Source organism: Anser brachyrhynchus, assembly GCF_964034855.1.
Source record: "Anser brachyrhynchus genome assembly, chromosome: 7".
Classification (NCBI taxonomy): domain Eukaryota; kingdom Metazoa; phylum Chordata; class Aves; order Anseriformes; family Anatidae; genus Anser; species Anser brachyrhynchus.
Window position 1 is genome coordinate 157,903 of NC_137701.1, and position 25,728 is coordinate 183,630.

Below are 25,728 nucleotides of genomic sequence, written 5' to 3' on the forward strand. Positions count from 1 at the left end.
ACTTGAATTAGTGTGATCTTTATTGTTAAAGTTCTGTACGTACGAGAGGCATTTACATCTAGCATACGTCATTTTGGCAGATGTTGCAGTTTTAAAAAATACTTCATCGTCACTGCTCTGGCCCACAGAAGCTGAAAGAACTCATTCCCTCTCGCAGCATTCTGCAGCTAGCTCTAAGAAACCTGCATTCAGTTTATTTGTTTTTGGAGGACTGTGTCCTGTAAGTACTGCACAGTATTTCTTTTAATCAGTTTGAATGTGTACCTGTTTTTCTATCCACTTCTCATACTGTGTTTCCGTAGGTACGTGGAAGCACATCTGTTTTTAAGCAAAACCAGCTTGGGTTTTCTCCATTTTACCCCGGAAAGACGGCCTATGCCGGTGGTGCAGCTGTAAGATCAAGGCAGCCAAAGACGGAACCTTATCAGGTATGAGAAAAGTAGTGTAGTGGGAAATAGTGATGGAAATAAAAAAAGCAGCACTGCCAAAGGAGCTTTGAGCAGGGAGCTGAATATGTGGTAACAGTTGCTCTTCTGCCCTCTTGGTCTACAAAAATAGACGTCTGAGATTGATTTCTGTTTAAATTCTTTAATGACAGTTTTTACCACAGGTAATACTTGTCAGAAAGAACAAGAATGACAGTTTGGGCTAGTTGTTGGTAGTTGGGGTTTCCTCTGTTGTTAGGTCTTTCAAAAAATTCCATTCAAGTGCCATTGTCTGCCTCTGACTACATTACGTTAAAATAACTTGATGCAAAAAAACCAATGACAGCATAACTTTGAAAACTTGTGTTTATGGTAGCAAAAGCTACAGTAGTCAAACCTGGCTAATATTTATCTGTGGATCTTCTTTTCCAAGCATGCCTACATTCATGCTATGGATATGTTGTATAAACCTGCAGTCTTTGAAAATATCTAAAATCAACTTTGCTGATCCTTTGTTCTTCTGGTACACAGAGGCATGCAGGACTAAATGCAGTCCCAAGATAAGCAGTAACATGCTTTCTGTTTTGAACGATTCATATAGTTCTTGGAGAGAGTTATTTGCCCCCAAGAGTTCTTGGAAATAGCAAATAAAAACTGCTGACAACTCTGATTAGCTAGAGCTGAATCGAAAAGGAAAGTCAAATCAGGTTTGGTAGGAATGTATTTAAATGAAAGTGACTTTTATCGATAAATCAAAAGGAATTTGAAGAAAATGAAAACGCGGGTTTGCTGGCTCTGTTCTGACAGTCCATTTGTGCAACGGAAAAAGGGCAGTACAAGTACCTCACTTACGGGAAACCTTGAAACCTTGTGGTGCAAAGCTGGGAACCCTCTTTGGTCGGCTATTTTTGTTTTTTACAATATTACTGCATTATGGTAAAAAGAGGAACCAAAATACTAGGCTTTTAAAGGAGAGAGTAGCTTGCTTCTTGCTGCTTGCTGTGAATGACAGCAAGGTACTAGAGAGTCCAGCGAAGGGCCACCAAGAAGATCAAGGGACTGGGAGCACCTCTCCTCTGAGGAGAGGCAGGGACTGCTGGGCCTGTTTAGCATGGAGGAGAGGAGGTTTGGGGGGATCTTATTGGTGTATATAAATACCTGAATGGATGGTGCAAAGAGCATAGAGAGCCATTGTGTTTTCAGCGGTGCCCAGTGCCAGGTCAAGAGGCAACAGGCACAAACTGAAACGTGAGGCTCTGTCTGAGCATCAGGAAATGCTTTTGCACTGTGCGGGTGATGGAGCCCTGGCACAGGTTGCCCGGAGAGGCTGTGGAGTCTCCCTCTTTGGAGGTCTTCAAGAGCTGACTTGACATGGTCCTGGGCAACCTGCTCGGGGTGGCCCTGCTTGAGCGGGGGGGTAGACCAGGCGATCTCTAGAGGTCACTTCCAACCTTAACCATTCTGTGGTTCTGTGAGTCTCACTTGTGTTTTTACATGCTGCGTGGTCTGCTTCCTGTCTTCACATCGTGTGATAAGCACAGTGTGGTTATTTGAGGGGTTTAACCTGGGAAGAAAAAAAGTCACACCAAAGGAAGTTTTTGACTGATATTTGAAGTTGGGTGGTGCAAATAAACAGTTTACTTTTTCAGTGTAATGTTTAGATCTGTTACAGTTTAAATCAGATCTTTATCTTTTAAGACAAAGATTTGCAGCCAACTTTAATCTTGGGGGAAGGGAGGAAGCAAGAGAGAAGTAAAACTAGTTCCTGGTTATGATTGTATACACTGATTTTAAGATGGTACACTTAGACCATCGTGAAACTCTGAGGTCTGTGTTGTTACTGAAAATGCTTTCTGTACCACAAGCCTTTTCTTGAGTTCTGTTTCCCTGATTACTGCTTCGGAGGCCTTAGCAGTCCTGGCATCATCCGTCTTGACCTTTTACAAGTACGGAGTTCTTTTATTGCTCGTGCAACAAGCACGTGCAAGATGCACTGAGGCCCAAGGTAAACTTCATTAAACTCCGAACGTATTCTCTTCTTTATGGCTTGAACTCCCAGTGACTGCATGTTTCTCTGTCATCAGAATATATTGATTGTATCATCAGTGTAGCCTTGGGACGTAAAAAACATGCCTCCTTAGCTGAGAATTGACCATTGTAACACTTAAAATGCTAATTTTTCAGGCACAAAAGAGAGCGAAAGCTAGAGAAGAAACTGTGCGGTCCCACGCTACCTTGAGTACCTCAGCGTGGTGCATCTTGGAGGCAGTGGAGAAGCTGTCAAGCCCTTTGTTGGTAAATAGCACTTCTTTTAATCTGTTTTTGCTTCATGTGTTTATAAAACTTAGTAAATGTGCCATCAAAGGATAAAGATAAAACTATTCTTCCTTACGTTGTGGCCGGTTTAATTTATTGCGCTGTTTTTTCAACAGGATGCTAAAAGAATGACATCTCTTTTGCCGCTGTGTTGTGTAAGTTGACCATGAACCCCCACATTTTTGTTGCAGGGAACCCTCTCTCTCAGGAGAAAAAAATTGCCCTCTAATATTTATGCTTTGTTTTTTCCCTCAGCCTCCGGACATAGATAAACCGGATATTACTGACTTCCAGTCCAAACGAAGAAAGGTAAGAACCAATAATGTCTTAAGCTGAGGTAGATAACTTTTTCAATGCTTTATCACTATTAGAAAAATTTTCTCAAACCTCAGTGACAACATAGACATCAAATCAAGTTAATATTGGCATGTATCCACAATAGATGATGGGCTGTGAAGATTACTCAGGTTAAGAATTATGTTATCTTTGTAAGTTGAGAGCAACAGCTCTAGAACACACCAAGTCGTTTTATCTTGTCCCCCAACTTGGGGTGAAGCTGCATATTAAAATTCCTCTTGAGGCAAGTTTTCTCTTGAAGAAATGATCACAAATAGAAAAATACTGACTGAGTGGTCATATAGACTTTGTACAGACTTCCGTGTTCATTCGGGCACAGAAAACTAATTTTTCTGCTTTTTATCACCATTCAAAGTAAAGAGGAGGAAAATTGTTAATTTCCGACGCTATAAATCTTACGCTCCTAAATTCCTATTTGGAGGTAGCACAGAACTGGTGAGAATGCTGTGGTAAAGCATGATTTCCTTTCATTTTGTTTAAAAAATGAAAACTAGTCATCTTTTTTTGATGACTTTAGTTAGGGGTATCATTAAATTGCAAAACTGTACCAGGCACAATAGCTCTTGGTGTATTAAATGCCTAACTGGGGGAATTAATATTTTTCATTTTTACCTTTAAAACCAGCGATGAACCATCGTTGGAGTCTGATAAATTTTCCATAAAATTAAATGGGCATCTCTTTCTGCGAAAACATCTGTGTTTCCAGTATCAGTCTGAGTGTACAAATGACCACTTGTTAAGTGTATGGGCTTCTTAGGCTGGAAATCAAAGTGGACAGTAATACTGGTTGCTTATTGCTTTTAACTCTTTCAATCTCTGTATTGTTTAGCCAGCACAATCTCCATTTGGTAAAGTTCTAAAATGAATGTAGCAGCAACTGCTTAGTTTTTAGGGGGGTAGAGGTTTTTTTTTTCTTTTTCTTTTCTGACGCTATAAATCTTAACGCTCCTAAATTCCTATTTGGAGGTAGCACAGAACTGGTGATAATGCTGTGGTAAAGCATGATTTCCTTTCATTTTGTTTAAAAAATGAAAACTAGTCATCTTTTTTTGATGACTTTAGTTAGGGGTATTCTTGGGCTTATTAAATTGCAAAACCCTTAAATGACCACTTGAAGATCAGGTGACTGAAGGAAATAACAAGATGTGCAAACTTTTCATCTTCTGTTCTAATGAGAAAAGGGACAGTGTCTCAAGAAGTTTCTGTGCTAATTCCTTGACTGGATGGATGTATAATTAAGTTTACAATCACTTCAGAGTTTACAAACATCTCAGATTTCCTGGACCATCTTTTCACCATCTGCCAAATTACAAGGGCATGGAGAAGTGAAGTATATCATAAATATTATCCAAATAACTAAAACCAAATCTGGTGTGAATTCTCAGTTATATTATAGCAATACACCTGTGATAAGGCATTAAGAAAGATCTGCCAGATTTGCAACAGAGAGCCTGAAATTGTCAGCCACTAAATGAATGTTGCACGCAGCTGTCAGTGGGTGAAAGGAGATAGATTGTCTATTCATAATACTAGAATTCATAATGGTGGCGGGAGAAGGGTAGCCCGTGATGAGAAGCAATTATTTGCTGAGGAGACGATCGTGTGTTTTCCTGCTAAAGTGAACATGCGGTTGACGGAACACTTGTGCACTCGGGCTAAACTTCTGCAGTGGGTAGCAGTGATGTGGTATTTTTCTTATTTCAAGGAACTGTACCAGGCAGAATAGCTCTTGGTGTATTGAATGCCTAACTGGGGGAATTAATATTTTTCTTTTTTACCTTTAAAACCAGCAATGAACCGTCGTTCACTCGAAGTAGATTTGTGAACTTACATAAAACATGTCTTATTCAAGGTTTCAAACTGAATGTAATATTTTTTAGAAAGATGTATTTTTGTATACTTTAGAGAGAGTGTGAATCCTATTACTAAGAGCTGGGAGATACTGTGAAATTAAAGCTGCGGTGTAAACGATTTCCTGTTGGTATTGATTTGAACAATAGCATGCTTCCTAAGACTGTATTTTCTGATCCTTAAGACCGCAGGCGGAGCCATCGGTAAATCTTGTAGCCTTTAGGGTTTGTTTTCTGTCTGACAGTTCAGTTAAGTCAGTTTTGCAGAACACGCAGTGGTCTGTGTTAAAAATTAACTCTGGTCTGTGAAAATGCTTTGAAAAGGGAAGTCAAACCCACTACTTGAAGTGCATCTAATGCACATGTAAAGCATTGGATCATATTTTAATGAATGAGATTATTGTAAGATTGACAAGTTGTTTTTTTTGAGTGTGTTCTATTGTTTGTGTAACTTTGAAGGGGGAAAATGTAGGGGATGTGAAGCCCAGAAGCCTGTATAATTAGTTGCTTATCACTTCAAATGTTAAATTAATGAATTAAGCTACTAAAAAAAAAAAATCACAGTGTGGGCAGAGGAAAAGATAGGAGCATATTCTAGGAACATGGATTATTTTAATTATGGTAGCATGAATTATTTTGTCTATGAAGCTAACTGCCAAATTTTGAAACGGAATTCAGTCAGACTTTGGCTACTTATATATAGCTTTATGGATTTCGTTACTGGTTTTCTGGTGATTTCCCTCTACAAGTTGAACGGTCTTCAGAATTTTCAAATTGTATTCACTGAGTGCCAAGACCGATGGGGGGAGGTTTATAGTTCTGTAATTTGTTTTCATCAATAAATATTGGAATTAATTTGGGTGGACATAAGGATAAATTGATTGCTGTTTCCCTTTCAAAGCTGGAATCCCAGAATGCATTCCAGCCTCCACCTGTTAAGAGACTTGTGACACCAACAGTAAACCGTCAGCCGATGCGTTATACGCGGTATTCTGAACCATCACCGACTTCAACTACTCAGTCCAGCAAAATTTGCCAGAGAGGAGACACAAAGTTCCAAGTGAGTACATTTTTGAGTCCTTATGTGCCTGTTTTTTTTTTCCAGTCTTGGAATGTTTCTCAAACCAATTGTTATCCTATCTTTGCAAAAAGTACTGATAGTATGTTTGAGGCGAGCTTTAAGGCAGTGGGAACCATTGTGAAATAGATTGAGCTTTTATGGATTTAATTCTGTTTTTGGAACACTCAGTGTCTTGTGGTTGTTTTCACGATGTCATGATGTGCTATTGAGTCATCCTGTTGTCAGTGAAAGAATATTAAAAGACAGAAATGTTTTCCTTTTATATTCTCATGTACACGAAGCTGTCACTGATGAAACATGCTCGTGTTCTGTGTAAACTATTCCAGGTGAGCTATGTGCTCCAAGTGAGAGTTCTGACAATGTGCTGAGTTATCGGTTTTGATTGCTTTGGAGTAGATGGAGTCTGATAAATTTTCCATAAAATTAAATGGGCATCTCTTTCTGCGAAAACATCTGTGTTTCCAGTATCAGTCTGAGTGTACAAATGACCACTTGTTAAGTGTATGGGCTTCTTAGGCTGGAAATCAAAGTGGACAGTAATACTGGTTGCTTATTGCTTTTAACTCTTTCAATCTCTGTATTGTTTAGCCAGCACAATCTCCATTTGGTAAAGTTCTAAAATGAATGTAGCAGCAACTGCTTAGTTTTTAGGGGGGTAGAGGTTTTTTTTTTCTTGTTTGTTGATAAATGACAGAAAACAGAAAAGTATGTCCCTTTTACGGGGTTGGCAAACACAAGTTTTGATGAAAACTCTCCCCCCCACACACACAATTTTTGTCATTTTGTTTAAAATAATTACTTTCTTTGTTAGAGGATTTGACAAATTTGATTTAGTGTTCTATCAGTTTGTCCTCAATGCTGAGTGAAGCAGTGATGCTTACTTTAGCCCCAAAATTTAACTGAACTGTACCCACAATGCTGAATTAGGGAACAACGTTAAGTAGGTGAGGTGTATTCAGGGCTATAAAATTAAAAATAAATAAATAAAATAAAAACCACAAAAAAACACATGAAGTGGTTGTTGGTACTTTGTGTATTCTGTACATATTCAGCTAAGTCTTGAACTAAACTTAACTTGCAGGGGATGAGAGAGAAGACTTTGCCTGCAGAACAGCGAGCAGAACCATCTGAAAGGTATGACATCTATTAATTTAAAACTTACTTGAAGAAAGAAAGAAATCTCCTTTTTCAGTACGGTCTGCACCTGAAAGGTGGTGACAGTTCTCAGTAAAAGGAATGGGAAATCCAATGAAAATTTTGTATTTTGAGGCAGCTGCAAAGTCTGGATTGTGTTTGAAGATCAATATAACTTTGAGAAAATTGTTGTTTTTGTGAAAGGAAGGAAGATGAGCAAGAATAAAAGTACTGATACACCACTTTTTATCCCAAGTTTATCTTCTGAGAAGGATACGAAGATGGGAAACGAGGCACGTTATAATGCTGTATCCACAGAAAGGATCTTTGCTATTGGAGGCCTTATTTTTTCCTTCTACAGGAAATATGGCTCATTTTGTAGTTTAACTAAATCTGTAGCGTTACAAATTTTGCTTTGACAGATATTTCATGGTTTATAGCTCAGTTTACTTATAACAAAATAATTTGTCCCTCTTAATGTTCCCTAGGGGAAAAGCTATTAGTTTTAGCTATTTAATTGCTTGCAGTTTGAAAGCTCTGTCCTAATGGGATGATTCTTTCTGAAGCATTCTTTAGAAGGTGAAGTAGGGGAAGTGAGTTACAGTTCAGGAGGATGTTTATTGATGTGTTTTTTTCTTTATTTTTTAAGCAAAAACATGGAGGAAGATTTATGATTTATTATTCTTTTTTTTAATACTCCTTTCATGATGAAGTTAATTGTCTGCTTTGAGTTCACATGAAGACCATGTGTTCTTTAGAATCATTTGAGGCCAAATGCTAACTCATCTCTAAAATAAAAAAAATCCAGCAGAATTAATTGAATTTCTTCTTGAGGAGACTGCTTTGTGTTACACTGCTTTCTTGGTTTAGGTCAAATGAGTTATCCTCCAGATAATATTGATGGCTTTTCCTTCTGGGCAAATGGTGTTTTGGGTAATAATGCTTGAGTTAAGAGACTTTGCACTCTGTTTTTAGGGAGTCGCTCTTTTCAAAGAACAGTAGCAGGGAATTTTGTTGACTCTATGCTCATCTGCCAAGCAATTCTTAGGTGACCATGGGCATTCTTTGGCTTGCAGAAAGAACTCAACACTTTGTTTTGGCATCTAAAAGTTGGACTTCACAACAACCACCTTTTTAGGGGTGGAAGCGACTGGCTTTAAGGTTCTGGTACAGGTGCAATCAGGTGCTGGGTTTTAATTATGTTTTTTTCAAACTGTTCTAAATTGTCTTTGTTAGAACTCCTTTCTACTTCTCCATTTAGGAAGGAGATACAGAAAACTCACACTGCTTTTGATTTCGTTCACAAAGTTTATTGCAGTGCCCTACCTTTTGTTTGTAGAGTAGGTAGTGGTGGTAGTGTTTTTTGTGATGCTGGTCTCTGTTGGGTGCCATGTTCTGGAGCAGGAGCACCACACTGATCTGCTGGCAAGAGTCCCTTTGGACAGTTGAGTTGGAATACTCAGTAAATCTCTGGCCCACCAATGCTATATATCTATGCGTGTGTGTGTATATATATATATTTTATATCCTGAGTCCAATTGTAGATTAGACTTGCTTGAAGGCTGACAACTGTCTTTGCCCCCTTGAAGCTCACAGGTGTTAACAGAAAGAGGAATATGGGCTGTTATGGGCAAGCGATAGTTGTCTGAATGAAGATCTATTTTGATGTAAGACTTTTTTCAGAATTCTAATGGATTGACAGTTTGGATTAGAGAAAAGTCTGAGCATCTGCCTTAGGGATCTGTCTTCCTCTATGCAGTTACAGTGCTAAGCAGGCTGTTGTCAAGTATTTGACAAGTTTAGACCAGTTCTCCTCCTCAGTATTGTGGGAGTTTGACCTGGTGTCTTCCAGTGCGATCTAATGCACTTTTGTACTGACTGACTGATTGGCTGCAAGATAAGCTTTGAGGTCACAGTTTTTCCAGGCATACTTCATTTTCTTGCCATAGTACTTTTGTTAGAGTTATTCCCTATTCCACTTCTGGTTTGGGTTATTTTTTCCCCATTTGCTCTTGGATTAGGATATCTTTCTGGTTTTGAGCTAGGCTTTTTTAAGTACCAGAAAAACGCCTTTGTATGCCTTACAAAAGGGATCTGTATTCATGTCTGAAAAGACTTCTGGAATGTTGGCATACCCAAACACCTCTGCTGTTCCTGCTGATGGCCACATGAAAGCCAGAGCTGCTTCTGAAGCTTAGGCCATATTACCTTGCCACACAAGTCTAAGGCGTCCCTATTCTATCAGAGCTGTTGGCAGTGTTTCCCATGTGTATGTGTGCATATGTGCACTCTTTCTGTATTTTTGTGAGCTGTTCTTTTATATCCCTGCAAAAGATACACGTGCATCGCAGAATCAGAGAACCAGTCCTATTTAAAGGAAGCACTGGAAAATAACAATCTAAATCAGCTCTTCTATTTCAGGTCTTCTGGCTTAGTCATTGTTCCCGTGTGAACGGTGCACTTATGTATGTCCTTTTCATTGCTGCTGTTAATAAAGTTTTTCCTATTTAGAACATCAAGTATTTACCAGCGTTTAGCAACTTGTGAGACAGCTTTAGTTTTTTTCTGATCAGCAGGTTTCAATTCTAGGACTAATAACAGCTCTAATATCTTGAAAAAAAAATTTGGCTGGTAATTTTTTTTTCTCTTGTTTCCCCCAACTTCTGTACTGTCGTGTGCTAGCAATGTGACCAGCTACAAATTCAGTACTGCTGCGTCCAATGGTCTGTCTTCAGGAGTGAGTAGCGGAGGTGGCAAAATGAGAAGGGAAAGAGGAATACACTATTTATCAAGAGCTGTACAAGAACAGGTAAGTGACTCTTAAATTGATTGCTGTCACTGAGCTTACTGAAGTAACTAGCTAAGTGTGTCAGTTTTATTGCATCATAGTAAATTATAACAATACCGCTTTATTTTTGCATTGTTTTTGTTTTCTTGTGGGTTTCAGAGCAGGCTCCAATTGATTTCCTGTCTTTGAATACCTGAACTTTGCTTATGTAATTTTGAAATTTTTAATTCTCTTACCTTGGAGATTCTTCAAACTATAACATTTCTCGTTAGCAATTGAATGAATGAGTCCTAAGAAGAGAAGTAATGTTTTGGTGAAGGTTTGTATAGTTTTTCTACAGGAATGATACTTGAAACGAGTGCCAAGTATAAAAAGAAAAAAAAAAGCTTAATTTTTGGTTTCATATTTAAGTCGTACAGAAAGATACAGGCCAAGAGTGTGAAAAAGAGTAGTAGAAGAGAGCATTCTGCATGTCTGCTAACGATGACTCAGTTTTTGATACTCACCCAACTCATTGTGAGAGAGTTTTTTTCTCATTTTAATAGGAAAAATCTATTCCATAAAACTATGACCATGAATATTCAGATTATTTTTTCTTTTATTGGATGTTATATAAGCTGCCTGTAAGTTAATTTAAGTATTTACGTTAACATTAAGTATTTAATTAATATTAAGTTAATATTAAGTATTTAAGTTAATTTAAGTTTCAAATCATTAAATGGGACTTCAGGATGATGCAATATAAAGAAATCGTAAACACTGTTGTTTATTCCTGTAACGCAAATAAAATAATGGTCCAAATATCAAAAGTTCCATAAACTTTTCAAATCAAAACTGTGAAACAGATGTAAGCTACAGGATGCACTGAATATCAGTAGTACCAACTTACATCCCTGCCTAGTCATTTCTAAGTAGATCATGATAGTACTGTACAAATTTCGGTCAGATTTTCTATGCCATTTAAAACATAACTCATCCAATCTTAGTAATCAAATAAAGTAAGTGGCAGGGATGAAAATTGAAGTTGTTAAGAGGCTGTTTTCTGATTTTTATATTTGCATCCTGATACATGGTATAGACTGTATTTACCAGAACACAATCTTCAGTGCTGCTAGTCTGACTTTCTTTGGTGCTTTTTGTGTTTAGTTTGGTTGTTGAACCTACCTGCTTCTTTAAACATTACCTTTTTCCACGTTCACTGCTGTAATGACTTTAGAAACTTTGGCAGCTATCCTGCCTAATTTTGCAAGAGGAACACTTTCTCACTTGTCTTGAGAGTGTACTCTTAATTGAAGCCATGCGAGGGTAGTTAGAAAGGATGATGCTTCTCTAGAGCTTTGATGACTAAAGTATAGAAAAGAAAGAAAAAAAATGTGATCTGTGCCTCTCTGTTCTGCACAGGTTTTGAGTTAACTTTCAGTGTTCTTGCTGTACAGTTGTTGAATAGAGTATAATGTGGAAGCAGGCCTGCCATAAATTAAAATGACGTGGTAGACAGAGGTGGGGAGATCGGGATTTCTTCTGGAAACTTGCTTTCTCTTAATTTGCATGGATTTTTGTTCTATTTAATTTTGTTAATAAATTGGGTGCGATGGGGTGAGAAAGTAGTATGTCTTGTATAAGAAAAATTAAAATTTGCAACTTTAGGAAGTGGAGGAACCAGTGCTACCGAACATACCCCTACCCATCAGTGCTGCATCGCTGCCTCAGTTCAATTCTAGTTTCGTTGGTAGTAGCGCTGTCTCAGCGTCACCGAGCGCTGTTTCAACAGCAGCAATGAGCACGGCAACTCCAGCAGCTGCGACGGGCATGGCAAATCCATCAGAGGTGGAGGGCATGACAGATCCATCAGAGGTGGAGGGCATGATAGATCCATCGGAGGTGGAGGACTTGACAGATCTATCAGAGGAGGAGGTGGAGGACATCATATATACAATGGCGACGTCGGGCATAACATGTTCAACAGTGCCCTCAGGCTTGACATGTCCAATAATGGCGGCGGGCATGCCATATCTGCTGATGACAAAGGACAAGGCAAAGTCAACAGTGGCAACGACAAGCGTGGCAAATTCAACGGAGGCGGCAGGCATGGCAGATGCAGCAGCGACGGCGGCGGGCAAGGTAAATCTTTATGCTATAAATAATGTTTACAATGAGTATACTGCTTTATTGCGAGTTGACTTTTTCTGTGGTGCTCATGAAACTAACAAATATTAGTTTCTACGCAGCTGAATGAATTGGGGTTGTATGCCAGTTTGGGGAAAAAGGCATAAATGTTTTGATTCTGCCTTCTCTCAGTCTTAGAGCCTGCCAACTCCCATTTAACGTGATTGTATAACTGCTTCAAATGCTGTGGAAGTCTGCGGGGGAAGGGGGGTGTGGACTTTATGCCAAGTTATTTATAGTGGTTTGGGCAGGGGTAGAGTTAATTTTCTTCGTAGTAGATGATGCTGTGTTGCAGATTTGTGAGCAAAACAGTGTTGGTAAGGCACTGGTGTTTTAGCTGTTGCTGAGCAGTGCTTACACAGTGACAAGTCCTTTTCTGTTTCTCACGCTGCCCTGCCAGCGAGGAGGTCGGGGATGCACAAGAGGCTGGGAGGGCACTCAGCCAGGACAGCGGAGCCCAGAGGACCGAAGGGATATTCCACACCATTTAGCATCGTGCTCAGCAATAAATGCTGGGGGAAAGAAGGGGAAGGAGTGGGGAGTATGTACAGGGTTATGGCATTTGTCTTTCCAGGTAGCCATTACATGCGATGAGTCATTAATGCTACCTCAAATTTAACAACTTTACTTCTTTATTTCCAGTTCTTTTCCCTGTTCCACTTGGAGGGAGTGAGCGAGTGGCTGTGTGGTGCTTAGTTGCCTGCAATGGTTAAACCACAACTTTATTTAAGTTATTAAATTAGAGGTAACGTGGTCATATAAGCCTCACATAGAATGAGCCTAGGGTGCAATAATTGGCATATTATTGCAATAAAATAAACATTAATCTGTTCCAGAGTACTTGAAATATTTTTTGTACGGTTTGAAGTAGACAGCTGCTTTAACATGTTGAGGTGTTTGCTGAAGTTCTTGGAGTATCATTGGGCTGAGTTTGCCGTTCTTCAGCTTCCTGGCTTGCTTTTCCGTGCATTTAGACCTAAGTAGCATCTCCAGCTTTTCCTCTCAGTTTCTGGAATTTGGTTTTGAAGATATTGTCCTATACCCACTTGGAAACTTCCCTGTGTTTTATTATTACTTTTATCTGCAAAATAACTCAAACATCAGGTTTTTCGACGTCACTGCGGGACTTCTGTTGGGTAGTGAATTCAGGTAGTTGTTGCTCTTAAATATAAACCTTTAATTCTTTTGAAAATACAGATACAACCAGCAAGTACTGTTAGCAGTCCTGAGTTCGCGTTTTCATCTCCAGTTGTGAAATCTACTGAGGCAGAAGTGCTACCTACGTCTTCTGTAAGTAAAATAATAAAGGAGCTTGACTTTTTTTCTTAGGCATTTAGTAGGCTGTTGCAGAACACTAAAGCAGAATCTGCCTTGATGGAGAAAAGTATGTAGGCTTCTGGCTTATAATTTGTCATTCAGCATGCGTGCTACAAATGTGAAGAGCAGCTTTCAGATTTGGTTTTGTGTGTGCATTCGATTGAAGTTCCTGTGGCTTGAGAATCTGAAAAACCTCTCTTGTTCATAGCAGATTGGGTTTACATTTAGTGTTCCCGTTGTAAAATCGGCAGAACTTTCTGGACCCAGTGGTACTCCAGTGACGCCCTTTCTTACCCTAGGTAACTGAAACTTTAGCACTTCAGATCTGAAGTGCTGATTTTCCTTTTTTTCTTTATTAAATCTTCAATCTGTCCTGTCTGCGCATGCTAGCAATTCCAGGCAGTGTTGGACTTCTGCAGTATTTTTCCAGTGACAGATCTGCTTTTATAATTTTTTTTTGTTTTGTTGCTTTTTGTTTTGCTTGTAATCATAAAGCATTGCAAAGTAAGTAGAATTTGTGAAGATTCTTATGTGAGAAGCATGAAAGCTGGAAATTCTTGTTTCTAACAAAAGTGAGTATAATCTGCTCTAACTAGGTCACATTGTGAAAGCTGTTTTTGTTTTCTTTTGTTTCAAAAGACACCACCACCTCAACCAACATCAACACACAGAAAGAGGAGGTCAAAGATTTTGCTGGTTTTCCCTTCACCACTGCCCACGTCTTAAAGGAAGGAAGCGTCTTAGACGTTCTAAAAAATCCTGGAGAGATAATGAACTCCTTTTAAAAAGATGCTGCAAAAAATACGCTAGCATTTTTTATTAAAAAAAAAACCAACACACGACTTATGGTTAATAGAGTATCTGCTATAAATATGAATGTAGGAGAGCATTACATTAAGCGCTGCGTTTGTTAGGGTGCATCTGCCCCCTTCTATTCTAAGTGGTGTTTGTTGCTGGAAGTAAAACTGCAAGATGAAAAGCAGATGGGTTGCATCTCCTTTACGTGTTAGGATGTAATTGTAAATGAGGTACTAAGAGAATTAGCCAGATAATCGGTGTTTCATTTTAAGTAAATACAATTTGTGGAATTGAAAAGGAAATGTTTGTAAAGCTCAACACTCCTGTCCCACCTTCAGCCCAGGTGAAGAAAGAATAGGAAAGAGCTTCAGTTCCAAATACATGGCGAAAGCTGCGAATCTTTGGGCCTTAGCTTACAATGGCTCCTGTGGATTAAAATTTAAACTGCAAACAGAAATGGAGTGTTTTACGTTAAAAACCCTTTTCTGAATTTTGTTTTTAAGCAATTGCAATTGTTTTCAACAGTTTCATAAAGTGTGTCTGTGGAAAAGATATCTTTTAAGAAAAAGGGCTTTATTGAATTTGATCTTTTCCCAAAAGTCTTCTTCTAACTTACATACTTGTTAAGAAGGCAGCACATTTCTCTGTTGGAAAGAGCTAAGTGAGAGAAAATACATTGTGCGTTTTGTTTAAGGAAAGACCTCTGAGTGAAGTGACATTCACTTTCTTTATCGGTTTAAAAGAAGCAGAATCTAAATCCACATTGTTCAAAGACTTCATTTTTGACTAAAAAAAACCCAACAAACAAACCACAAAACAACTATGTTCAAGGTAGATTTACAAGCAACTTGAGCTGCTGTTTAAGATGCATTTCCTTTAGTCTTTCTGTATTAGTAGCTTGTCTTTCCTGTTAAAATTGCCACCTTTTAACTAAGGAGTTGTCCTGTGTCCGATGCATTTTGAAAAAGATTATAGAAAATTAGACAGTTGTTCAATTGTCTTGAGTTTTTATTATTTAATTAATATTCAGCATCTGTGGGAAAATACCGCATGGATTGCTGCTCCGAGTACAAACTTCTGTACAGTTACTGGAGTAGATTTGAGTCATCTGCTACGGAAGGAGGAGCTTTAGAAATTTGATTCGATTGGGCATCGCGTCTTAATCAAATTGTATTATTTCCATTCCACGTTGGACTGTCAGATTTCAGTCAGCTACTGTCTGTTTGTACTTGTATCGACCAGTGAAAATGTTGATTTAAAGCTTGCTTGGAAACAAAGAGTTAAATGAAGCTTTAACGAAATGTTCTGTTGTGACCCAGTGCAGCAGATGAAATTTCATCCGTTTAGATAAGATTTCTGGGGACTTCCTGTTGCGCTCGGTCTGAATGTCTAGTTGTAACCATTGGCACCTGAGCTGAAATTTTTGCCCTCTAGTAAAGTCACTTAGTTACATGTAGTGAGGTGCCGCGCTAACAGGAAGACTTTTTTTTCTTGCTTCCTAGACTTTGGATTGTTGAAAACACGCTCTTCTACGTCTGCACAACCTACAACAAGCACAGTGGTTTATACTAGGCCTGCAATAACAACTTTTTCTGCAGGTAAAGAGACTTCTAAACAAGCATCGTACTGGCAATCTGATACATGTGACCCTTTTCTGCAAAACAAAGACATAAAGGACAAATGTGTAACTTGTCAAGCTACTAAAGCGTCAACAGTTGAGAGTATGAAACAGACAGTAAGTTCAAGTCAATGCGACACCTCAAAGCCAGCAGCGCCCCCAGCAGGGATGCTGGGCTTTGGAGACAAATTCAAAACAGTACCTGGAACGTGGGATTGTGATACATGTCTTGTCCAAAACAAACCGGAAGCTACAAAATGTATAGCATGTGAGACACCAAAACCTGGAACGGGAGTAATGCCTGCTCTGACATGACCAGTGGTCACAGACAGCTCGGTGACAGTGACATCCTCCTCGAGCAGCACTGACACAACAGCCACTCTGGGCTTTGAAGACAAATTTAAGAAGGCGAAAGGCTCTTGGGACTGTGGAATATGCCTTGTACCAAATAAGACGGAAGATAACAAATGTGTAGCCTGTCAGTCTGAGAAACCAGGTATGGTCCTTTTTTTCCTGTTGTTTCCATCCTAGCCTCTGTGAATCTTGTACAGAATAAAAGTACGTTGCATATATGGAATATTTTAAGCAACACGATTCCCAGGTACGGTTGATGGGTTAGCGGCTGTCTGCAGGATTGGTTTACAGGCACTTCAGAGGTCTCAGCCCAGGTTCCAGCCTGTCGCATAAATTGAACTGATTGTGAAATGTATTAGTACGGAGCTGGATCAATGCAGATACCCCCGGCTTTGCAGCTGGTGAGGGAAGATGGCTGAAGTGGGTGACTTAATTTAAAAACAACATAGTGATTTTTCACTGGCGAAAATGAGAACTCCATAGAAAGAGTTAAAAATGACTGCGTTTTTCTCTTTCAAAAAATAAGTAAAAAAAATTACAGAATGTGTCCAAAATGCCTCTACTCACCGTTTGTATGTAATTGAGGGGAGATGTGAAGCCAGATTTCAAGACAGTGTAGTCTTAACTAGTCTTAAGCTAAAGCAGAGAGATGCCTATGAAGGTCAGTGGTAGGCTTCAAGAAAGCGAGTGACCCGCTGGGTAACTTCTTCAGGGCAGTACTGGGTTGTTTCCCATTGTGTGTGACCGTAATTGATTTTGAGCGTGGTTGTATTGTTTTTAAAATACGATTCTAATTCTAACTTTGACTCTAAATGTCATTTAACATGCCATTACATCAAAAAACACCTGTGCAAATATATCGTGGAAGAAACAAATTAAGATGGACTAGACCGGGCTTTTGTAATCATCCTGTGCGGTAAGACTGAAATTTCCTGAGGTAAGATAATGGATTTCAGACAGAGTTGATTCTCTTGGACTTCCAACCTCTGAGCGGTCAGTCGGCATCTTTGTCTGAGGCTCTTGCCATTGCAAGGAGGAATTTTGGAAATGAGGGGTTTACTGTGACCATGGTGCAGTGAATTGCACGGTTACGTTGCACTTGTCAGGAGGAAGAGCGATGCAAGTAATACTAGGATAAAAGTTTTCTGCGTGTGCTGTGGAAGGGAAGAGCCATTCTTGTCTTTCCGGTTTTGAATTTGAAGCGTTATCTTCTGCTTCTCTCTTAAAAGGCACCTTTTTTTTAAAAGGCACCTGTCAGGCCTCTTTATGGAGGTTACACTGTGGTCAACAGCAGCAGAAGCTTGTGTGCTGAACAGAGTTGTGTGTTGTTTGGAAGCTTTGAGTTCCACTCTGGTTTTTTTGTTTGTTTCTTTGTTTCTTTGTGGGTTTTTGGTGGCTTTTATTTTTTTCAGGGGCGGGGGGGGGGGGGGAGTTGCGGAGTAATTTTGAACATTTCTGTGGGATTTGACAAATCAAATTTAAAAGTTAATGTTCATTTTATAGTTCATGTTCAAACAGGATGGTTAACTGTCTTGTTTGTCTCACAGAGGGTCCAACACCTGTGACCAGTAGCAGTGCATCTGCATTTTCTGCTCCTTCTGGAGAATTTCTGGATTTAGACAAATTCAAGAAGCCCGAAGGAAGCTGGGATTGGGAGACCTGCTTGGTTCAAAACAAAGCAGAGGCCACGAAGTGTGTAGCCTGTGAAAGTGCAAAGCCAAGCACCAAAGCAGAGCTCAGAGGTAATACTTAATGATTAAAACGAGGATGCATATTCTGTGATTTATTTTTTGGTTTGCTCTGATTTTTTTTATTTTCTTACCTGTTAAGCACAATTATTTTTTCCTTTGAGGTGTGGCAAAATTATTCGTTTTTCCTGTAGGAATATTGCCTAGATAACATCTGTTTCCACACTTTTCCCCAAGAATAAGTTTATCCTTTTTAGAGAAAAGCTTTCATTAATGACGTGCTTGTTCTTTACATGCCCTACACGTTGTTCATTTGGAGTTCAGACTAAAAACATGATCTTTCAAAGAAGTTCGTATACTTTTTAAAGCCAGGTGGTGGGCAGAAAACACAGTTGTGAAAAGTTTTATGTAGAGAGGAAGCATGGGGTTTTCTTGTTTGTTTTACTGTTTGGTGGGTTGTTTGTTAAACAGTTTTGACTGGAAAGATCAGGACTAGAATGTAGTTCAAACCTTCACGTACTGCAGATACACCGTGGGTTACGGACTTGACATTCACTTATTTCTGCAGGTTTTGGTGCTGCGGCTGCGTCCACAAAATGCTGCCTTGCCATCATTTACATTCGGTGTTCACTCAGAGTGTTCAGGTGCAGAGTCTGCAGCTGCCTCACAGTTTATTTTGGGAAGGACAGAAGAGAAGCAGTACTTGCAAACCAGTACTTCAGGTAAACAGAGTATCTTTTGTCTTCACTTGTGCGCTTATGTCCATCAAGTAAGACCTCTGAAACCATACTAGAAAAAATCTGCGGGATTTGATATGTTCATGTACTAGAGCTTTAGAAAAAGTTTAATTCCTATATGCAGCATGTCTTCTGTCCTGGTTATTGATACGTACGCAATTAGTAGCAATCCCTTTTTTGATCTCAACACTAGGTTTAGACAAAAAATTGCGACACCTTAAGGAACCTGTCCTGCATCTCATACAAGCACAGAAGTTGTAGTGTCTCAATGCTAGCAGTACAGTTGGTGGTAAAATCTTTAGTAGGGTGAAATAGAGGCCTCACACTTTTCAGAGAAAAAAAGAGATGAGAGAGAGTATCTTATTCCCACGTACTTGCAACTATGCTGCAGAGTGTACTGCTGTTACTCTAGTGCTACAAAGGTCCAAAAATCACTGAACAGTTATTAGCCAGTTTTGTATTCCTTTAATTTGTTGAAAGACTGCAGTAGAGGATTGAAGTTTTTATTGAGGATCACTGTGTGGAAAAATTCTGATTGTTAAATGTCATTTGTATGACTTAAGAACCACATTTTAGAGTACAGAATTCAGTATTAATTCCAGAAGGGGTAAGGGGAAGGACATTAGCTAGTAATCCCGAACAAAAGCAGTGTATAGAGCTATACTGATTTTAATCGCAGTATTCTTACAGTTGGTCTGTTACTGAACAGATATGTTTTGGGGAGATATGGTGGCCAGGGAGGCGTGTGTGTTTGTGTGCTTCCTCTTCTAGTTAAGGTTCTGGGGTTTGGTTTAGTCAGGAAAATTCGATGAGGCACCTTGTGTAAAAGGAAATGTTAACCAGCATTTTTCAACACGGTGTAGTCCCTTAAAAGTGTCATAGATGAAAAGAGGCCATAACCGCTGGGGGAAAAAGTTAGTGGGAAACTGAGAGCAGGATCACATTCAGTAGTGAGAGAGCAGCAGCCTAGGGAAAGCTGATGAATGACTGTAACAGATAGTTCTATTTTAAGTGTAAAACAACACTCAGTACTTTATAATGGTGGTCTTACCAGAGGGTTCTTCTCCATGGCTCCTAAAAGCACGTCTTGAAGGCATTCGAGTGCAGTGAACTTAAGCTGTAAGAGTTGGGCTGGTAAGCTTGGCCTGATTTGAAGCTGTAGGCACGGGGCTATAATTTCTGAACAGGCTACAAAAGAAACTGTACCACTGTGCTTTTCAGTGCTCCATTTAGCAAAGCCATCAAATTGTTGCAGGCAATTGATGTTGTTCTTCTAAGAGCACCTGAAAGATATTTTTGTTTGAAGAGTTCAGAGGTACCGGTTAATACTGGTTCAGATAATTACAGCCAGCTCTTGGTGTTTGTGACCAATAAAGTTTGTGGCTCCAAAAGGAGTGGGTTAGTGCTAACTGATTAACTGCTGTATATGCAGAAATATGGAATCTGATTACTTACGCAGAGAGCACTTAAAATGTATTGTTTTGCTGGCTCTCAGTGAGTTGCATCTTAATGCTACCAAGGAATAAGCTTTTTGCTTCTGGCCCAAGTTTTTTAATTTGGTGAAAGCCTTTTCTGTGCACGTGCACATGCCAGAGAGGTTGCTTAAGTAATAGAAGCTATAGTAGCTGCTATCTTCTGTTTTTTGTAGAAGACAGAAATTGAATTCATTAGCTTTGTAACTGTTATGCATACTAGAATTGGTTTTCTCCCTTTTGAAAATAGTAGAGGGTATGCCTATGTCAGATTTGGTGAGCAAGGTGATCAGATGAGGGCACTGCAAGACTGCCAGAACGCACCAGGCCTGGGGGGAAAAGGAATCCGGCTGAGCATAGGAATTTCTAAAAGGTAACCAAGGAGTTGTGCATTGATACAATTATTCTAAATAATCAGATTCTTGTAGCTCTGCCTTTGGAAAGTCTGTGGCCCTTGCTCTAGTGGCTGTACACAGGATGCAGTCTACAAAACCAGAAATGCAGAAGTCCTATGTTTTGACTCCCTGGATTCATCAACCTGCTTCAGGATGGCTGGGGGAATCCAACTGTTAAGTCTAGCCAGACAGCGCAACTTGGGCTTAGCTGCCATTGTAACCAGCCTTGTTTCTCAACAGCAGCAAAGCTGAATGCATTGGTAAATATTTTCAGGTTTGGGCCTGCATAAGGTAGAAGGGACAACAAGTGGTTTTATATGCTAGGGAGTTCTTGTTCTTAGAGCTTTCCCTCTAGTTTGAGAGAAGCACATAACTAGTTTTACAGTGGGTTGACAGGAAAGAAGTGGGGGGAAAAATGGGAACGCAGGGAGAAAGCCAAAGGCGTTATTACTAGAACAGGTTTAGAATGCTATTCTTTGCTTTTCATGAGCTTAGGGCAATGGGGAGTTTAAAGCTTAGCACTTCCTGAGAGGGTTTCTTACTCTACCGGCTCAGTTCTATCACTTATTTAAGGCAATTCAGGTCTCTGAACGGTTAAAGAATTGACACCAAATTTGATGAACTTTGATCCAGGATACTGACAAAACAGGACTTCATATAAACAATTTCAGTATGTTCATGAGGTTAGCTTGTGTGTTCTGTTAAATAGTGAAAAATGACACTTCTGTTTCTGTTTACCTAGCATAATTCTGCAAATGTTGCCTCCTTCTGCTTTAGAATGGAAATGCTCTTCTCCAAGAGAGCACTGTCCAAACTTCTTTGCCAAAATTTTTTGATTAAATTAATATTGTTTTATTTTGAAAACAAGAATAAGCCACAAACATGTTTTCTTGCTTCGGCTATCCAGAAGAACGTCAACAGTATTTTCAGATTTTCCTTCCCTACACAACTGTATGTAGGAAGAGTGCAGTTGGAAGCAGAAGACCTAAGATGATGTATCTTCTGTTTGTTTACTACAGTAACAAGACAATGGATTACCTCTTTATTAGAACTTGTGTAGCTTTGCAGTATTGAAACAAATGTAGGTATTAAAATACACATCAGTAATACGTTTCTGAATGGCTGAGTACCGTGCTCTCTTAGCATTGAAATACCCAGCCATTGGATTAGTTTGTCCCTCATGTTTGCTGAGTTTGGAAGCTATTTCAGAATGCCTTCAGCTTGTATTCTTCCCCAAAAGCATAGAACTCACTTCTCTGCATCCCCAATTCAAGTGAGAGAAACTGGGCACTGCAGACACAGGAGGTCTGCCTGTACAGAATCAGTGAAGACAAGTCTAAACAGCGGATTTTTTTGAATATGCAGCTGGGTTATCTGAATGTTCTTTATGCAGTGTACCTCAGTTTTAGTACAGATAGCACTTGTCTTGGTTCTTGTCATTAGTCTGAAGCTGCCCCTGAGAAAATCTTGAAAGGGAAAGTAGTGAAAGCTAATCAGCTGGCCCTTTCTTCTTAAGAACCAGCGTATTTTGTAATTCTCCCACTAATAATAAGGCGTCATGCTGGAGAATCGCGATTGTGTTGTTAAGCAAGACTGACTTCACCTGAGCGGTATAGTTGGCAGCTGTTGAATGTTTAATGGACTTTAAACAAACAAAAAAACTGAGCAGGTGGAGGTAGACATGGCAAACTGACAGGCAGTGTCAGATGCTTCTTTGAAATGGATAATCTGACTCCATTCACTTCTTTCTGGAAATAAGATCTAGTAATTAACCAAACAAAAGATAGAAGGGTTAAGACTGCATCTTTAAAGCAGCTGTGCTTGATAAATGTCTCTGGTCTTAAATCAATCTTTAGCAAAGCACAGAGACTTAGCAGCAGCTTGCTTATGCCAACGCTAAAAATACTTGATGTGTACAGGTAACCATGTCAAGGCTCTGGAGTTAATCCATGAGAACAATTCCTTCTGGTATTGGCAAAGGTGAGGATGCTTGCTTCTATAGAAATGAGGTTTTGAGCTGTGACTTAAGCTGTCACTTAGGTGACTGTTTAGGAAAGCTTCCTTTTAAGCTTTGAAGTATGTAAGCTAACAAATTGTTTAAGTTCAGAACTGGGTTTACAGTTTCTTGTTCTCTGACTGTATGCAACTCCTCATGTTTCAGACTGAAAGCAGAATTGCAGCGGTACCAGTCATACAACTATAATGATTATTACCAAGATTACCAGAACTACTATTCGCAGAGGAGTTACGATGCTTACGCTGACTACAACTACAGCTCCTATGCTCCCTATGACAGCATGCAAGCTGTTGGAGACTGCTCTTTAGGAGATTCTTTAATGGCTCCAGCTGTTTTTGAGGTAAAGATAGTGCACGCTTGCTGTAAAGAAAATATTTCACAGATAATATGTTGTACAGATTTGTGTGAATCAGCAAAAAGAATCCGAAGTTGAAAACATGCTTTCTGCTTAGTGTGAAGTTAAAAGAGCAGATTCCATTCAGAGGTGTTTGTATTTAAGTGCTTAAATAGTAAATCCATAGAATTAGTGATTTATACACCATTATTTGTTCACGCATACCAAAGAATGGTTTTGACAGCATAATTGCGTACGCTTCTTCTGTTCCTGTTCTTCTGATTTGCTTTGCTTAAAGCAAATTAAACAGTTGTTGTAAGTGGTCTTATCGTGGTCAATGTATTAGTTGTGACCTCCGGAAGTCCCTTCCAACCTGTACTGTAATATTGGCTTTCTTCTTAAAATAAATAGATAAAATGCCATCTATCCTTGTAGTTGTAGGAAGAAGGAATGGGTTGAGACTGCAGCACTTTGAATCTGTGATGCTTTCTGAAATGAGTTATGATTAAACTTAGCCTTTTCTGTCTTTCAGGAATCTTCAGTTATGACTGCAATCGGTGATGACCTAATTACTGACGGTAATAAGGGTTCTGTCATTGTCACTTGAGTTTAGCCATCCTTGTGCCTTTTAACAATACAAGCCAACCTCTACTGGATGAAGAACATCTTGAAAATTCAGCTGAGGTCAAACCTCTGTGGGGTTGATCTGCATTCAGCTGGGGTTTTAAAGCTGATACAGCATACACTGACCGCATCAAGTAAAACGGGACACTGTCAATGCTTCGCAGCAGGTTTCTTGTACCTGTGCCTTCATTCCCATTTGAAAATGGTCTAAGACAGAATTTTGTTCTTTGTATTGGTTCCGCTAAACAGATTTTGTATTAGAAACTCAGTAATATGCAAAAGCTTTGTTCTCCACCCTGAGGTAAAAGCTTATGTTGCAGATTCCAAAAGGAGGATTCAGCTTGCACTTACAAATACGGTACAAAACATATTTGTGTCCTGGAAGGTTTGCAAAGTTCCTCACGTGGAGGCATTTTGTGTTAGTGTTTAGAAACTATCCTATGTAACGTGTATTGCCGTAGAAGTGAATTAAATGACTCTTGGGAGGGTTTCATGGCTGATTATCCTTAAACGTTATCTTTACTATCTTAAACATTGTCTTTGTCTTTATCTTGAAAGACAATTCTAGTCCCAGCCTTCTAATATACAAATTCCCAAAAGTTGGAGCTGTGAGGCTCAAAATTTTAGAGGACTAAATACCTCACTAAAATTAGTAGATCTAATAGCTTATTACACTTAGCTTAAAATACATTTTGTTAGCCATTTCACATGAAGTTTTTTTGTGCGCATGCCTCAGATTTGATACTTGGACTTACCAGGCTTTTATTTTCAGATCCACAGCTCTACTTGGATGTTGATGAAATGAACAGACAATTCACGGAGACAAGCGAAGAACTCTACGATTCACTCATGAATTGTCACTGGCAACCTCTGGATACGGTCACTTCTGAAATCCCCTCTGCTATTTAAGTGTCTTCTAGAGCATGACCGTTAGGACCAAAGTGCTAAAACTACATTTCTTCTACATTATTCTAGCTCATAAGTTTTAAAGCACAATGATAGGTTGGGGTTTTTTTGCTATGCTTTTGACAGTTTCTGTAATCTTTTTGTTCATCACTCTCTTCTTGGAGCATCATGAAGTCATGTAAATATTCGAGAAATGTAAAGAGGTAAATGGGGTCTTATCTTAAAGATAAGACTTGCCTGTGTAAATAAAAAATTTGTTTCTGCAAACCTGCCAGCAAGGGATTTTACTTGTACCTGTGTGCAGCACGTTCTCTTCCGGCTTATGGAATTTAACAAGGTAGTAAGGGTATTTCATCTGTCTTTATTTTTATATGGGCATTAGGACACAAGCAAAATCTAGCTTCCCCTTGTTTTCCTGGTTCCTTAGGTAAGCGACAAGCCAAGCCTTTCATGTGCTTGCTTAGACTGGAAGTATGTATGGGAGACACTCACAGGCCTTGCTATGGAAACACCTGTGCCCACTTTTTCCTGCAGGCTGCTGGCTCTAACTGTACTACTGATACATGCTAGGTCAGCTAAAATTGGCTTATAAATAGGGTATGTTAAGCATATGGAAGTGTAGACTTCAACTGCCATAGCTACAAACATCCCGTGGAATGAGGATGATGTCTGCTGGCACTCTCTGCATCAGCATTCAGTTTTCCCTTGCCCTTCTTACTGTTAGACTTCTCAGCTGACGCTTTACAGCGAAGAAATTGCTACAACATAATCCGTGTTCTTAAACCTAAAAAAAAAAAATCTTGGAGAAAACAACTTGCTGGTTTTCCCTCCTTGCTGGCAAGGAGAAAAATAGTCCACCAGGAACAACAAAAAAATCCTAGTAACAGCTCCTTAAGTTATACCCTCTGCTACCCTCTCTGATTGCTCTGGTCTTCCTTCATTCGTGGTAATGAAGTTTTTAAAGCTCTGGTAGAAGGATGACAGCACTCAAGTCAAAGGAGATGAGAGCAATGAGGAAAGCTTTGCTTTAAGCTAGAGCAGTCTTGCGAGTTGCTGCCTTTATGCTGTTCTTATCTTGAAGGGTACAGAGTCTTTTCCAGTCATAGGGACTCCATAACCCTATGAGTATGGAGAAATAGTTGCTAATTAACAGTGTGTATAATAAGTAAGTGAGGCTGGAAACAAAAGAATATTCCTCCAAGAAAAAAAAGGAAGCAGAAATTACTGTACTTAATAGCTGGGGAAGCTGTTAAAGCTAGTTGACACAGTTCTGGTACTGCCGTGTGTGTTTTGGGGGCAACATAAACCATAATTGCTGTGATGGCAGGTAAGAATCCAATTCTTTTTTATG

The 25,728-nt window shown here is 39.3% G+C and overlaps 1 pseudogene across 1 annotated transcript; it reads left to right on the forward strand.

The window, feature by feature from the left end:
• Positions 1-22: 22 nt before the first annotated feature.
• On the forward strand, positions 23-24,644 carry LOC308197731 (nuclear pore complex protein Nup153-like; annotated as a pseudogene). The gene is made up of 14 exons (XR_013956134.1): positions 23-220; positions 303-428; positions 2,610-2,720; positions 2,858-2,896; positions 2,997-3,050; positions 5,850-6,008; positions 11,599-12,072; positions 13,315-13,437; positions 15,680-16,346; positions 17,752-17,946; positions 18,461-18,614; positions 22,658-22,853; positions 23,380-23,425; positions 24,244-24,644. The product of XR_013956134.1 is annotated as a nuclear pore complex protein Nup153-like (transcript).
• The last annotated feature ends 1,084 nt before the right edge of the window (positions 24,645-25,728 follow it).